Genomic DNA, 15,709 nt, shown 5'->3' on the forward strand with positions numbered 1-15,709 from the left:
CATTAATGGAAACATCACACGGAGAATATAGACAACATCCAAAACAATGCATATTTGGAACATTGTGGTCATGGCATGACATAATAGATGAATTGTGAAAATCATGTAAAGGAAGCATGTCAATATCATCACATGAAAAACAAAATCCAATGACCATCATCTTGTCATCTATGCCATAAGTGCAAATGGGATTTATTTTAATGGGGCATGCATAGTTACTATGTTGAGATTGAAATGATGAAATATGGGAGATCTCACTCATAGGATATGACAAGTTTAATGGATTGTCAAACATGAAGTGACCAATAGAATTTTCACATGACATCCCATGGAGCATGGCATCACAACTAGGCAAATCCACATGCTCATCATCATATTCATCATAAATAGGTGGCATGTCTAAGCTTGTAGAAGACATAGTATGTGGTGAATCCATAAGGTGATCATCATCATGCAAGCAATCATTGGTAAGATAGTCCACTAGTGGGACAAGAGAACCACCATCACATATGTTACCTTTGGAGCATCGCTCATGTGTTGTAGGTGAGGTGTCGAAGACGAAGGCATGGTCATCTTCATCTTCATGGAACCATGTGGGGGTGTAACATCGTCCACCATGGCCATCGTCGTCTCCATTGGAGGTATGGACTCGCCGAGGATAGGCATGTCATTATGTAGGAGACCTAGAACCAAAGAAGAAAACACACTAGGAGTAGAGGTTATGCCGTTAGAAATCATAGTGGCCTCACATGCAATGTCAACAACCTCACTCACCAAGTGGTCTGGCTCACTCACTCCCTCTTGGATGCTCTCACTCGTATGGTTGGTTGAGTCACTCAAATGGCTCTCAACCTCACATCGGATGTCTGGCATGCTCTCAAGTGTGGGGCTAGTGGTGGTCACACTCATCCTCTCATAGGAAATGCACTCAATGTCATATATGGTGGAGTCACTCATCTCACTCATGGGGGTGGCTCTCCTCACATGGCAATTGGGTCATCTCATGATATGTGGGTGTCGGAGAGATGTAGGTGCAAACGTATCCATGCTCAATCATGTAGTAGTCATAGTCCCGGATGAAGGCTGAAGATGGCACATCATCACTCTCCTCTAAGACCAAAGATAAGGTCTCATGTGTAGTCTCGTAGCTTGACTCGGAGAATGAGTCCTTTGGGGGCGCCGTCTTCATGTAGTTGAAGAGGTTCATGCTTGTCACCGTGGTCGAAGGGATGGCCCTAGCTCGACCTTCTTGTCACCATCTTTTTGTAGGAGGCCCATATGATGTGGCACCTCGTAGCTCATCTCCATGACCGAAGGGAATTTCCCATGCTCAACCATCTTTGTTGAGGGGATTGCGAAGATGGAAGTGTCGCCGTCGCTCGTCGGTGGTCGCGTTGTAGTTGAAGATGTTGATGTAGGCGGACTCATGGGAAGTAGGCAAAGATGCCGTACGTCCGAAGGCGAAGATGCCTTGATAACACTTGGTGAAGATGCCGAAGTGGTTGGTGTAGCCATAGCTCCGTCTTGGTGGTGCTCGTCTCGCGGTCTTCTCTTGTGCTAATGAAGTTTGGACATGGCGTGAAGTAGGTCTTGTTGGGGCTTGTAAGTTTGCGCTTGGCGAGCATCTTCATGATGATGGTGTCGTTGTCGTGCTTGAGCTCGATGGAGTTCGTCGTCGTCGTGCACATGATGCTTGGAGGTGATTTGCCCTTCATGACAATGTGATCACGAACGTGATGGTGGTTGCCATGGAGATGTGGACATGGACAACTTGCGCTTGCATCGTTTGGGCGCTCTGAAGATGATTGACTTGCTCGCCATCGCCTTGAGGATCATGAAGGGGAAGAACGGTTGATCAACAAAGTCCGAATCTCCTCCATCCTTGCATCTTGCTCCTCCTTTTGTGTGGAAAACTTGTTGTCGATGTAGTCCCTTTTCCTTGCTTCAGAGTGACGAATGTCGATGGATAGGTTCTCGATGCGCTCTCGCAATCTTGATTGTGCACCTTGCATTTGTCGTTGTAGATCAAAGATTGATGCTTTGGTGATGTAGTTGTTCACGCCGTCGTTGTTGTGGAAGACCGGAGATGAAATGCCTTTCCTATCCATCACAACACTCGAGCAAATAAGAGTGGGAGAAAGAGAAGAACTATACCAAATGTACCTTGACCGATGTTGAAAATGGCTCAATGGTCACTAAATGATGTAACAAGGAAATAGCACAATTGGTACCGATCTTGTTGATTTCTCACACCTAAGTAAGGCTTATAGTGGAGCTCGGTGAGGATAGTGGCACAAAAAAATTGATGCAATATGTTAGCAAGAGTCAATAATGTTGAAAGAGAATCACAAAATCGCAAGTGAAACAAGTAGACCATAGCAATATGGGTGGCACACGGAAACACACACATGGATAGATAAATGGGGTCATGCAACCAAGGAATGAGCACAAAATGTGGAATCCACGGAAAATGCCCGTGTTGCACAACTCAAGACAGACACTAGCACGATTGCTCAATAGGCGGATACGACACTTGTGCACAACCTATAAGATGCAAAATGTATCAACTTTCTATCCCAAGTATGATATGTATATATGGTGTTCCCGGTGTTTCTCACACGATGATCCAAGATGATCGGATATGACAATCCTATATGCAATATGGTATGATGCTATGGCTCTTGCTTACAAGCTTCTTTGCTCTCTCTTTTTCTTACAAGCTTTTTTTTCTTTTTCTTTTTTTGTGTGTATGGCCATAATGCGGAATGCACAAACCAAGATAATGATTGGGTATATGCGGGAACAAACTTGAGGCACACGAGATGATATGATACCAATATGTAACACCCACGATGCGGCTATATCTCCCATGTGTCGGAGCACGACTTAGAGGCATAACCGCATTGTAGGCATGTCGCAAGAGGGGTAATCTTTACACATCCCATGTACTGCATAAGAAAGAGGTACAGAGTTGGCTTACAATCGCCACTTCACACAACACATAAATATAGCATTACATCATCCAGATACAATCAAGGTCCGACTACGGAACAAAAATAAAGACAACCCCAAATGCATAAGATCACCGATCAGCCCAACTGGGCTCCACTACTGATCATCTGGAAAGGAAACGTAGGAACGTCCTGAGTCCTCATCGAACTCCCACTTGAGTTCAGTCGCATCCCCTGGAACAGCATCATTGGCACCTGCATCTGGTTTTGGAAGTAATCTGTGAGTCACGGGGACTCAGCAATCTCACACCCTCGCGATCAAGACTATTTAAGCTTATAGGTAGGGAAAAGGTATGAGGTGGAGCTGCAACAAGCACTAGCATATATGGTGGCTAACATACGCAAATGAGAGCGAGAAGAGAGGGCCAAAGCATGGTCGAGAATCTATGATCAAAAAGTGATCCTAGAACTACTTACGTTCAAGCATAACCCGAGACCGTGTTCTCTTCCCGGACTCCGCCGAAAAGAGACCATCACAGCTACACACGCTGTTGATTCATTTTAATTAAATTAAGTTTCAGGTTTTCTACAACCGGACATTAACAAATTCCCATCTGCACATAACCGCGGGCATGGCTTTCGAAAGTTCAAATCCATGCAGGGGTGTTCCAAATTAGCCCATCACAAGCTCTCATGGTCAACGAAGCATATTCCTTCTCCCAGGACGGCCCGATCAGACTCGGAATCCCGGTTACAAGACATCTCGACAATGGTAAAACAAGACCAGCAAGACCACCCGCTGTGTGCTATGTCTTGAGCTTGCTTGCTTTTACCCGAAGAGGAAGGGATGATGCAGCAGAGTAGCGTAAGTATTTCCCTCAGTTTTTGAGAACCAAGGTATCAATCCAGTAGGAGGCCACGCTCAAGTCCCTCGTACCTGCACAAAACGATAGCTACTCGCAACCAACGCGATTAGGGGTTGTCAATCCCTTCACGGTCACTTACGAGAGTGAGATCTGATAGATATAATATTTTTGGTATTTTTGGTATAAAGATGCAAAGTAAAAAGTAAAGGCAAAGTAGAAAAAGAAAAGCAAGATTAAAGTGTTGGAGATTGATATGATGAGAATAGGCCCGGGGGCCATAGGTTTCACTAGTGGCTTCCCTCAAGAGCATAAGTATTCTACGGTGGGTGAACAAATTACTGTTGAGCAATTGACAGAATTGAGCATAGTTATGAGAATATCTAGGCATGATCATGTATATAGGCATCACGTCCGTGACAAGTAGATCGAAACAATTCTGCATCTACTACTATTACTCCACTCATCGACCGCTATCCAGCATGCATCTAGAGTATTAAGTTAAAAACAGAGTAACGCCTTAAGCAAGATGACATGATGTAGAGAGGTAAATTCATGCAATATGAAATAAACCCCATCTTGTTATCCTCGATGGCAATGATGCAATACGTGCCTTGCTGCCCCTTCTGTCACTGGGAAAGGACACTGCAAGATCGAACCCAAAGCTAAGCACTTCTCCCATGGCAAGAACTACCAATCTAGTTGGCCAAACCAAACGGATAATTCAAAGAGACTTGCAAAGATAACCAATCATACATAAAAGAATTCAGAGAAGATTCAAATATTATTCATAGATAGACTTGATCATAAACCCACAATTCATCGGTCTCAACAAACACACCGCAAAAAGAAGATTACATCGAATAGATCTCCACAAGAGAGGGGGGGAGAACTTTGTATTGAGATTCAAAGAGAGAGAAGAAGCCATCTAGCTACTAACTATGGACCCGAAGGTCTGAGGTAAAATACTCACACTTCATTGGAAGGGCTATGATGATGTAGAAGCCCTCCGTGATGACGGCCCTCTTCCGGGGGAGCTCCGGAACAGGTCCCAAGATGGGATCTCGTGGATACAGAAAGTTGCGGCAGTGGAATTAGGTTTTTGGCTCCTGTCTGATCGTTTGGGGGTACGTGTGTATATATAGGAGGAAGGAGTACGTCGGTGGAGCATCGAGGGGCCCACGAGGCAGAGGGCGCGCCCTAGGGGGGCGCTCCCCCCACCCTCGTGACCTCCTCTTTTGTTCCTTGGTGTAGGGTCCAAGTCTCCTGGATCATGTTCGGTGAGAAAATCATGTTCCCGAAGATTTTATTCCGTTTGGACTCCGTTTGATATTTTGTTTCTCCGAAACACTGAAATAGGCAAAAAACGACAATTCTGGGTTGGGCCTCCGGTTAATAGGTTAGTCCCAAAAATAATATAAAAGTGGAAAATAAAGCCCAATATAGTCCAAAACAGTAGATAATATAGCATGGAGCAATCAAAAATTATTGATACGTTGGAGACGTATCAGGCATCCCCAAGCTTAATTCCTGCTCGTCCTCGAGTAGGTAAATGATAAAAAGAAAATTTTTGATGCGGAGTGCTACTTGGCATAATTTCAATGCAAATCTTCTTAATTGTGGTATGAATATTCAGATTAGAAAGATTCAAGACAAAAGTTTATATTGACATAAAAATAATAATACTTCAAGCATACTAACAAAGCAATTATGTCTTCTCAAAATAACATGGCCAAAGAAAGTTATCCCTACAAAATCATATAGTCTGGCTATGCTCTATCTTCACCACACAAAATATTTAAATCATGCACAACCCCGATGACAAGCCAAGCAATTGTTTCATACTCTAACTTTTTCAAAACTTTTTCAATCTTCACGCAATACATGAGCGTGAGCCATGGATATAGCACTATAGGTGGAATAGAGTGGTGGTCGTGGAGAAGACAAAAAGGAGAAGATAGTCTCACATCAACTAGGCGTATCAACGGGCTATGGAGATGCCCATCAATAGATATCAATGTGAGTGTGTAGGGATTGCCATGCAACAGATGCACTAGAGCTATAAGTATATGAAAGCTCAAAGAGAAACTATGTGGGTGTGCATCCAACTTGCTTGCTCATGAAGACCTAGGGCAATTTGAGGAAGCCCATCATTGGAATATACAAGCCAAGTTCTATAATGTAAAATTCCCACTAGTATATGAAAGTGATAACATGAGAGACTCTCTACTATGAAGATCATGGTGCTACTTTGAAGCACAAGTGTGGTAAAAGGATAGTAACATTGTCCCTTCTCTCTTTTTCTCTCATCATTTATATATATATATATTTGGGCCTTTTCTCTTTTTTATGGCCTCTTTTATTTCTTTTTTATTTGGGCTTCTTTGGCCTCTTTTATTATTATTTTTATTTTTCGTCTGGAGTCTCATCCCGACTTATGGGGGAATCATAGTCTCCATCATCCTTTCCTCACTGGGACAATGCTCTAATAATTATGATCATCACACTTTTATTTTTCTTACAACTCAACAATTACAACTCGATACTTAGAACAAAATATGACTCTATGTGAATGCATCCGGTGGTGTACCGGGATATGCAATATGACAATCATGGAATGTGTCATGAACGAAACGGTGGAAAGTTGCATGGCAATATATCTCGGAATAGCTATGGAAATGCCATGATAGGTAGGTATGGTGGCTGTTTTGAGGAAGGTATATGGTAGGTGTATGGTACCAGCGAAAAGTGCGCGGTATTAGAGAGGCTAGCAAAGGTGGAAGGGTGAGAGTGCGTATAATCCATGGACTCAACATTATTCATAAAGAACTCATATACTTATTGCAAAAATCTAGAAGTTATCAAAGCAAAGTATTAAACGCATGCTCCTAGGGGGATAGATTGGTAGGAAAAGACCCTCGCTCGTCCCCAACCGCCACTCATAAGGAAGACAATCAATAAATAAATCATGCTCCGACTTCATCACATAACGGTTCACCATACGTGCATGCTACGGGAATCACAAACTTTACACAAGTATTCTTTAAATTCACAACTACTCAACTAGCATGACTTTAATATTATCACCTCCATATCTCAAAACAATTATCATGCTTCAATCTTTTCTTAGTATTCAACACACTCAAAAGAAAGTTTCACAAATCTTGAACACCAAGCATATTATTATTAAGCAAATTACCATGCTATTAAGAGACTCTCAAAATAATTTACGTGAAGCATGAGAGATCAATAGTTTCTTTAAAACAAATCCACCACCGTGCTCTAAAAGATCTAAGTGAAGCACATAGAGCAAAATTATAACGCTCAAAAGATATAAGTGAAGCACATAGAGCAAAACTACTTAGCTCAAAAGATATAAGTGAAGCACATAGAGTATTCTATCAAATTTTAATTCATGTATGGCTCTCTCAAAAGGTGTGTACAGCAAGGATGATTGTGTCATACTAAGACACAAAGACACAAATAATACAAGATGCTCCAAGCAAAACACATATCATGTTGGTGAATAAAAATATAGCTCCAAGTAAATTACCGATGGAAGTGGACGCAAGAGGGGATGCCACCCAGGGCATCCCCAAGCATTGACTTTTTGGTGTCCTTGGAGTATCTTGGGGGTGCCATGGGCATCCCCAAGCTTAGTATCTTGCCACTCCTTGTTCCATAATCCATCAAAAGAATTCACCCAAAACTTGAAAACTTCACAACACAAAACTTAAAGTAGAAAACTCGTGAGCTCCGTTAGCGAAAGAAAACAAAAGACCACTTCAAGGTACTGTAATGAACTCATTATTTATTTATATTGGTGTTAAACCTACTGTATTCCAACTTCTATATGGATTATAAACTATTTTACTAGCCATAGATTCATCAAAATAAGCAAACAACACACGAAAAACAGAATCTGTCAAAAACAGAACAGTCTGTAGTAATCTGTAGCTAGCGCAAGATCTGGATCCCCAAAAATTATAAAATAAATTTCTGGACGTGAGGAATTTATCTATTAATCATCCGCAAAAATAATTAACTAAATAGCACTCTCCAAATAAAAATGACAGCAGTTCTCGTGAGCGCTAAAGTTTCTGTTTTTTACAGCAAGTTCAACAAGACTTTCCCCAAGTCTTCCCAACGGTTCTACTTGGCACAAACACTAATTAAACCCAAAAAACACAACCAAAACAGAGGCTAAATAATTTTTTATTACTAAACAGGAGCAAAAAGCAAGGAATAAAAATAAAATTGGGTTGCCTCCCAACAAGTGCTATCGTTTAACGCCCCTAGCTAGGCATAAAAGCGAGGATAGATCTAAGTATTGCCATCTTTGGTAGGAAATCCATAAGTGGCTCTCATGATAGTTTCATATGGTAATTTTATTTTATTTCTTGGAAAGTGTTCCATGCCCTTTTTTAATGGAAATTGAAATCTAATATTCCCTTCCTTTATATCAATAATCGCATCAACCGTTCTAAGGAATGGTCTACCAAGAATAATAGGGCAAGAAGGATTGCAATCTATATCAAGAACAATGAAATCTATGGGCACATAATTCCTATTTGCAACAATAAGAACATCATTAATCCTTCCCATAGGTTTCTTAATAGTGGAATCCACAAGATGCAAGTTTGGAGAGCAATCATCAAAATTGCGGAAATCTAGCAAATCACACAAAGTTTTGGGAATAGTGGAGACACTAGCACCAAAATCACACAAAGCATAAAACTCATGATCTTTAATTTTAATTTTAATAGTTGGTTCCCACTCATCATAGAGTTTTCTAGGGATTGAAACTTTCAACTCAGGTTTTTCTTCATAAGATTGCATCAAGGCATCAACAATATGTTCGGTGAAGGCTTTTATTTTGACTATAAGCATGTGGAGAATTTAGCACGGATTGCAACAAGGAAATACAATCAATTAAAGAGAAAATTTCATAATTAAATTCCTTGAAATCCAATATAGTGGGTTTAGCAACATCTAGATTTTTATTTCTTTCAATCCCACTTTCATCAATTTCATCATTAAGATCTAAATACTCCGAATTTTTAGAACGCCTTCTAGGTAAAGGAAGATCATATTCAGTTTCATCAAGACTCATATTGCAAAACAAAGATTTAATAGGGGACACATCAATAACTTTTAGATCTTCATCTTGATTTTCATAGGAATTGGAAGAACATGCTTTAATAAAGGCATCTTTGGAAGCACGCATCCTAGCGGTTCTTTCCTTGCACTCATCAATGGAAATTCTCATGGCTTTAAGAGACTCATTGATATCATGCTTAGGAGGAATAGATCTAATCTTTAAAGAATCAATCTCAAGAGAAATTCTATCAATGTTTCTAGCCAAATCATCAACTTTAAGCAATTTCTCTTCAAGCAAAGCATTAAAATTCTTTTGTGAATTCATAAACTCTTTAACACTATTCTCAAATTCAGAGGGCATCTTATTATAATTTCCATAAGAGTTGTTGTAGGAATTCCCATAATTATTAGAAGGATTACTAGGATATGGCCTAGGATTAAAATTCCCTCTATAAGCGTTGTTACCAAAATTATTCCTACCAACAAAATTCACGTCCATAGATTCATTGTTATTCTCAATCAAAGTAGACAAAGGCATATCATTAGGATCAGAAAAACACTCTTAGTACCAAATAATTTCATAAGTTCATCCATCTTTCCACTCAAAACATTGATTTCTTCTATCGCATGCACTTTTTTATTAGAAGATCTTTCAGTATGCCATTGAGAATGATTAACCATAATATTATCTAGGAGTTTAGTACCATCTCCTAAGGTGATTTCCATAAAAGTGCCTCCCGCGGCCGAATCTAAAAGATTTCTAGAAGCAAAATTCAATCCGGCATAAAAAATTTGTATAATCATCCACAAATTCAAACCATGAGTAGGGTAATTATGTATCATTAATTTCATTCTCTCCCAAGCTTGTGCAACATGTTCATGATAAAGTTGCTTAAAGTTCATAATATCGTTTCTAAGAGAGATGATCTTAGCGGGAGGAAAATACTTAGAGATAAAAGCATCTTTGCACTTGTTCCATGAATCAATACTATTTTTAGGCAAAGGCGAAAACCAAGCTTTAGCATGATCTCTAAGCGAAAAAGGAAATAGCTTCAATTTAACGACATCATTATTGACATCTTTTTTCTTTTGCATATCACATAAATCAACGAAGCTATTCAGATGAGTAGCGGCATCTTCACTAGCAAGGCCGGCGAATTGATCTTTCATAATAAGATTCAACAAAGCAGCATTAATTTCACAAGATTCAGCATCGGTAAGAGGATCAATCGAAGTGCTAAGGAAATCATTATTATTGGTATTGGTGAAGTCACACAATTTGGTAGTATCTTGAGCCATCGCGACAAACAAGCAAACTAGCACACAAGCAAACAAGAGCAAACAGACAAAAGAGGCAAATAGAGAGGGAGGATAGAGAGAGAGAGGGCGAATAAAACGGCAAGCGTGAAGTGGGGGAGAGGAAAACGAGAGGCAAATGGAAAATAATGTAATGCGAGAGATAGGGATTGTGATGGGTACTTGGTATGTTGACTTTTTGCATAGACTCCCCGGCAACGGCGCCAAAAATCCTTCTTACTACGTCTTGAGCTTGTGTTGGTTTTCCCCGAAGAGGAAGGGATGATGCAGCAGAGTAGCGTAAGTATTTCCCTCAGTTTTTGAGAACCAAGGTATCAATCCAGTAGGAGGCCACGCTCAAGTCCCTCGTACCTGCACAAAACGATAGCTACTCGCAACCAACGCGATTAGGGGTTGTCAATCCCTTCACGGTCACTTACGAGAGTGAGATCTGATAGATATAATATTTTTGGTATTTTTGGTATAAAGATGCAAAGTAAAAAAGTAAAGGCAAAGTAAAAAAGCAAAGCAAGATTAAAGTGATGGAGATTGATATGATGAGAATAGACCCGGGGGCCATAGGTTTCACTAGTGGCTTCTCTCAAGAGCATAAGTATTCTATGGTGGGTGAACAAATTACTGTTGAGCAATTGACAGAATTGAGCATAGTTATGAGAATATCTAGGCATGATCATGTATATAGGCATCACGTCCGTGACAAGTAGATCAAAACAATTCTGCATCTACTACTATTACTCCACTCATCGACCACTATCCAGCATGCATCTAGAGTATTAAGTTAAAAACAGAGTAACGCCTTAAGCAAGATGACATGATGTAGAGAGATAAATTCATGCAATATGAAATAAACCCCATCTTTATCCTCGATGGCAACTATGCAATACGTGCCTTGCTGCCCCTTTTGTCACTGGGAAAGGACACCGCAAGATCGAACCCAAAGCTAAGCACTTCTCCCATGGCAAGAACTACCAATCTAGTTGGCCAAACCAAACGGAAAATTCGAAGAGACTTGCAAAGATAACCAATCGTACATAAAAGAATTTAGAGAAGATTCAAATATTATTCATAGATAGACTTGATCATAAACCCACAATTCATCGGTCTCAACAAACACACCGCAAAAACAAGATTACAACGAATAGATCTCCACAAGAGAGGGGGAGAACTTTGTATTGAGATTCAAAGAGAGAGAAGAATCCATCTAGCTACTAACTATGGACCTGAAGGTCTGAGGTAAACTACTCACACTTCATCGGAAGGGCTATGATGATGTAGAAGCCCTCCGTGATGACGGCCCTCTTCCGGTGAAGCTCTGGAACAGGTCCCAAGATGGGATCTCGTGGATACAGAAATTTGCGGCGGTGGAATTAGGTTTTTGCCTCCTGTCTGATCGTTTGGGGGTACGTGTGTATATATAGGAGGAAGGAGTACATCGGTGGAGCATCGAGGGGGCCACGAGGCAGGGAGGCGCGCCCTAGGGGGGAGCCCCCCACCCTCATGACCTCCTCTTTTGTTCCTTGGCATAGGGTCCAAGTCTCCTAGATCACGTTCGATGAGAAAATCATGTTCCCGAAGATTTTATTCCGTTTGGACTCCGTTGGATATTCTGTTTCTCCGAAACACTGAAATAGGCAAAAAACAGCAATTCTGGGCTGGGCCTCCGGTTAATAGGTTAGTCCCAAAAATAATATAAAATTGGAAAATAAAGCCCAATATAGTCCAAAACAGTAGATAATATAGCATGGAGCAATCAAAAAGTATAGATACGTTGGAGACGTATCACTGCGCCGACAAATCCCGATAGGAGCTACATATATCTCGTTCTCAGGGCACACCGGATAAGCTAAGCGTACGGGAGCCAACGTAACCCAAGTTGCCAAGGGACGGCCCCGGACGGTGCTCTAGGTTGGACCAACACTTAGAGAAGCACTGGCCCGGGGGGTTAAAATAAATATGACCCTTGAGTCTGCGAAACCCAAGGGAAAAGGCTAGGTGGCGAATGGTAAAACCAAGGTTGGGCCTTGCTGGAGGTGTTTTATTCAAGGCGAACTATCAAGGGGTTCCCATTATAACCCAACCGCGTAAGGAACACAAAATCAAGGAACATAACACCGGTTTGACGGAAACTAGGGCTGCAAGAGTGGAACAAATCACTAGGCATAAGGCCGAGCCTTCCACCCTTTACCAAGTATATAGGTGCATTAAAGTAAACAAGATATAATAATGATATCCCAACAATAATCATGTTAAACAAGGAACAAACTCCAATCTTCACCTGCAACTAGCAACGCTATAAGAGGGGCTGAGCAAAGCGGTAACATATCCAAACAAGGGTTTGCTAGGACAAGGTGGGTTAGAGGTTTGACATGGCAATATGGGAGGCATGATATAGGATGTGGTAGGTATCGTTGTAAAGGCATAGCAAAAGAGCGAGAAACTAGCAAGCAAAGATAGAAGTGATTTCGAGGGTATGGTCGTCTTGCCTGCAAAGTTCTCCGAGTTGACATAAACTTGATCCTCGTAAGCGTACTCAACGGGTTCCTCCATCACGTACTTGTCTCCCGGCTCTACCCAAAGCAAGAACACAAGCAAAGGGAACCACAATCAACCACGGTGCAAAACATGGCATGATATGCGGGAGGTAATATGCAATGCATATGCGTGCTTCGGAAAGGAAAGATTGAAACAGGCCTCAACTTGGCAAACAAAGTGCGCCGCTGGAAAGATGAGTTGATTTCGGTCGAAATTGATATAAAGATCACCGGAATTGGATGCACGGTTTGCAAAAGGCAAGCAAAACAATAAAGGCACTATTCTGCGATTAACAGCACGATGCCATCTAAAACGCAACAAGAAACTAAGCTACTGCACTCTAACATAGCAACAAAGCACATGGCAGTGATCCACTCAAGATGCTTGACAAAATATGAACACTAAGCTATGGCTAAATCACACAATAGCAGGTTCAAACAAGCATGGCAAAAGTGCAAAAGATATCAGGTTCACAGACTTAGTGAAAATAACAACATGTCAGGATTTAACATCAGGAAGCAATGTTTAGAGCAAGTTATCAACATGCTACAGGAACATATCATGGCAAAGCAAGGAATGGCATGAAACTACTCAAAGCAAATAACAAAAGTTCCATACTGACCATAATCCAAAAGGGGTCATAAGATATGATGGGACCCATGTAAACATAACAAGTTTCGTTAACAGATTCAGACTTAGTAGAAAACTGGACATGGCAAAAACAGAGTTACGTAGGCATGTTTGCGAGCTCAATGCACTCACCACAAGGCATTTCATGACAAACTAAGCATACACCCAGCAAGAAGACATGATCAATAAGCTAACCATGGCAAGAACACTCTCATAGAATGCATGGATCAACTACAACAACCTTGGCAAAATTGATTAACACGTAAACAATCTGCTAGGAACATTTTATAGCAAAAGTAGAGCAAGATTGAGTAATGCTAGGGTACTCCATAATTGCAAACAAAGACATGGATGGTTAGAGCATAACAATATCTCCAAATCATCCATACTGAACATGCTCAAAAGAGGCATGGATCACTCTGTAGCAACATGAATACATGGCATAAAAATAACATCAAGGAAATGACTTGCAAGAATTCTAAGTCCCTGAAATCAGCAACATCACGAGAGCTACTTTGCATGCTTGTGCTAGTCACCACATTGATCACAAAAATATATGGCATACACCCCTGTAAAGATGGCATGGCATAGCCCAATACACATGTAGGGCTCAAGTTCATAGGAGACACACATTAATCATGGAAAAAATGACAAATGTCCATAATCTGATAAGAAACAGAAACTACCATTACATAGCACTCTTGCAACAGCATTTAGGGCATCAAGATGGACTCAAACAAGCATGGTGCAATGGAATGAAATGAAGAGCACATCCAGACGAACAATTTGATATATTACACGCCCAAAACAGAGCTACGGATGCAAAGTTATGATGCAATGAACATGCCAAGAAAATAACCAGAAAAAGGACTTGGGGAAAATCCGAAGTCAACCTAGGGTTTTACTGTAGCCAGATCTGGTGCGCGAACCGAGGCGGCGGCGCACGCACTCCGGTGAGGCGGTGGTGGCCGGGGACGACGAGGAAACGGCAGATCCGGCCGGCTCCTGCCCGGATCTGGCCGGAGGTGTCGCCGGCGACTGCGAGGAGCAGCGTGGCGGCGCCGGTCGGCGACGGGGCGGCGCACGGGCGGCGCGCGGGCGGCGGGGCCGGTGCAAGGCGGCGCGGCGATGGCAGCGGGTCGTGGGGCTTCCTCGATCTGGGGAAGAGGCGCGGCGGCCGAGCTGGTTGTCGACCGGCGAGGATCTGCGGCGGCTGGCGCAGAGGCAGCGGCCGGCGGGCGGAGCTCGGCGGAGGCAGCGAGGGAGGCGGCGCGGGTGTCCAGTGACGGCGGACGTGTCTGGTGGCGTTGGGGGCGATGTGATCTAGGGTTTCACCCAAAATTTCGGAGGGGGAGGCCTATTTATACATAGAAGGAGCTAGGAGACTCCAAATGGAGTGCGGTTTTCGGCCACGCGATCATGATCGAACGGCCGAGAGGATGGATGGGTTTTGGGCCACTTTGGAGGGGTGTTGGTCTGCAACACACACGAGGCCTTTACGGTTCCTCGGTAAACTGTTGGAGTATCAAACGAAGTCCAAATGGCGCGAAACTTGACAGGCAGTCTACCGGTAGTATAACCAGGCCGCTTGGCAAGTCTCAGTCCAATCCGAGAACGTTTAACACCCGCACATGAAAAGAGGCAAAAGGGGACAACGGAGGACGTAGGAGTGCTGGACTGCAAAACGGACAACAGGGAAAATGCTCGGATGCATGAGATGAGCACGTATGCAAATGCGATGCACATGATGACATGATATGAGATGCATGACATGGACAAAATGCAAAATGAAGACAAAACCCAACCACGAGGGAATATCATAACTTAGTGCCGAAAATGGCAAGAGTTGGAATACAAATATGGCAAGTTACATACGGGGCGTTACAACACTCCACCACTATGAAAGGATCTCGTCCCGAGATCTAGGACTGGAAAAACTCTGAATATTCGGAACGGAGGTGGTCCTCGCGTTCCCAGGTGGCTTCACGGTCGGAATGATGTGACCACTTCACTTTCAGGAATCTGATAGACTTCTTGCGATTCTTGCGCTCAGTTTCTTCAAGAATAGCAACGGGGTGCTCATGATAAGACAGGTCTTCTTGGCGATCAATCTCTTCGAAGTTGATGGTGCGGTCAGGAGTCCTGAAACACTTGCTAAGCTGAGACCCGTGAAACATGTTGTGCACGTTTGCAAAGTTGGTTGGAAGCTCAAGTTGATAGGCGAGATCGCCTCTTTTGCCAACGATCGTGAAAGGACCCACGTATATAGGGGCAAGCTTCCCTTTGATACCGAAGCGACGAGTACCTTTCATTGGA

The sequence above is a fragment of the Triticum urartu genome, chromosome 6 (assembly GCF_003073215.2).
Source record: "Triticum urartu cultivar G1812 chromosome 6, Tu2.1, whole genome shotgun sequence".
Classification (NCBI taxonomy): Eukaryota; Viridiplantae; Streptophyta; class Magnoliopsida; order Poales; family Poaceae; genus Triticum; species Triticum urartu.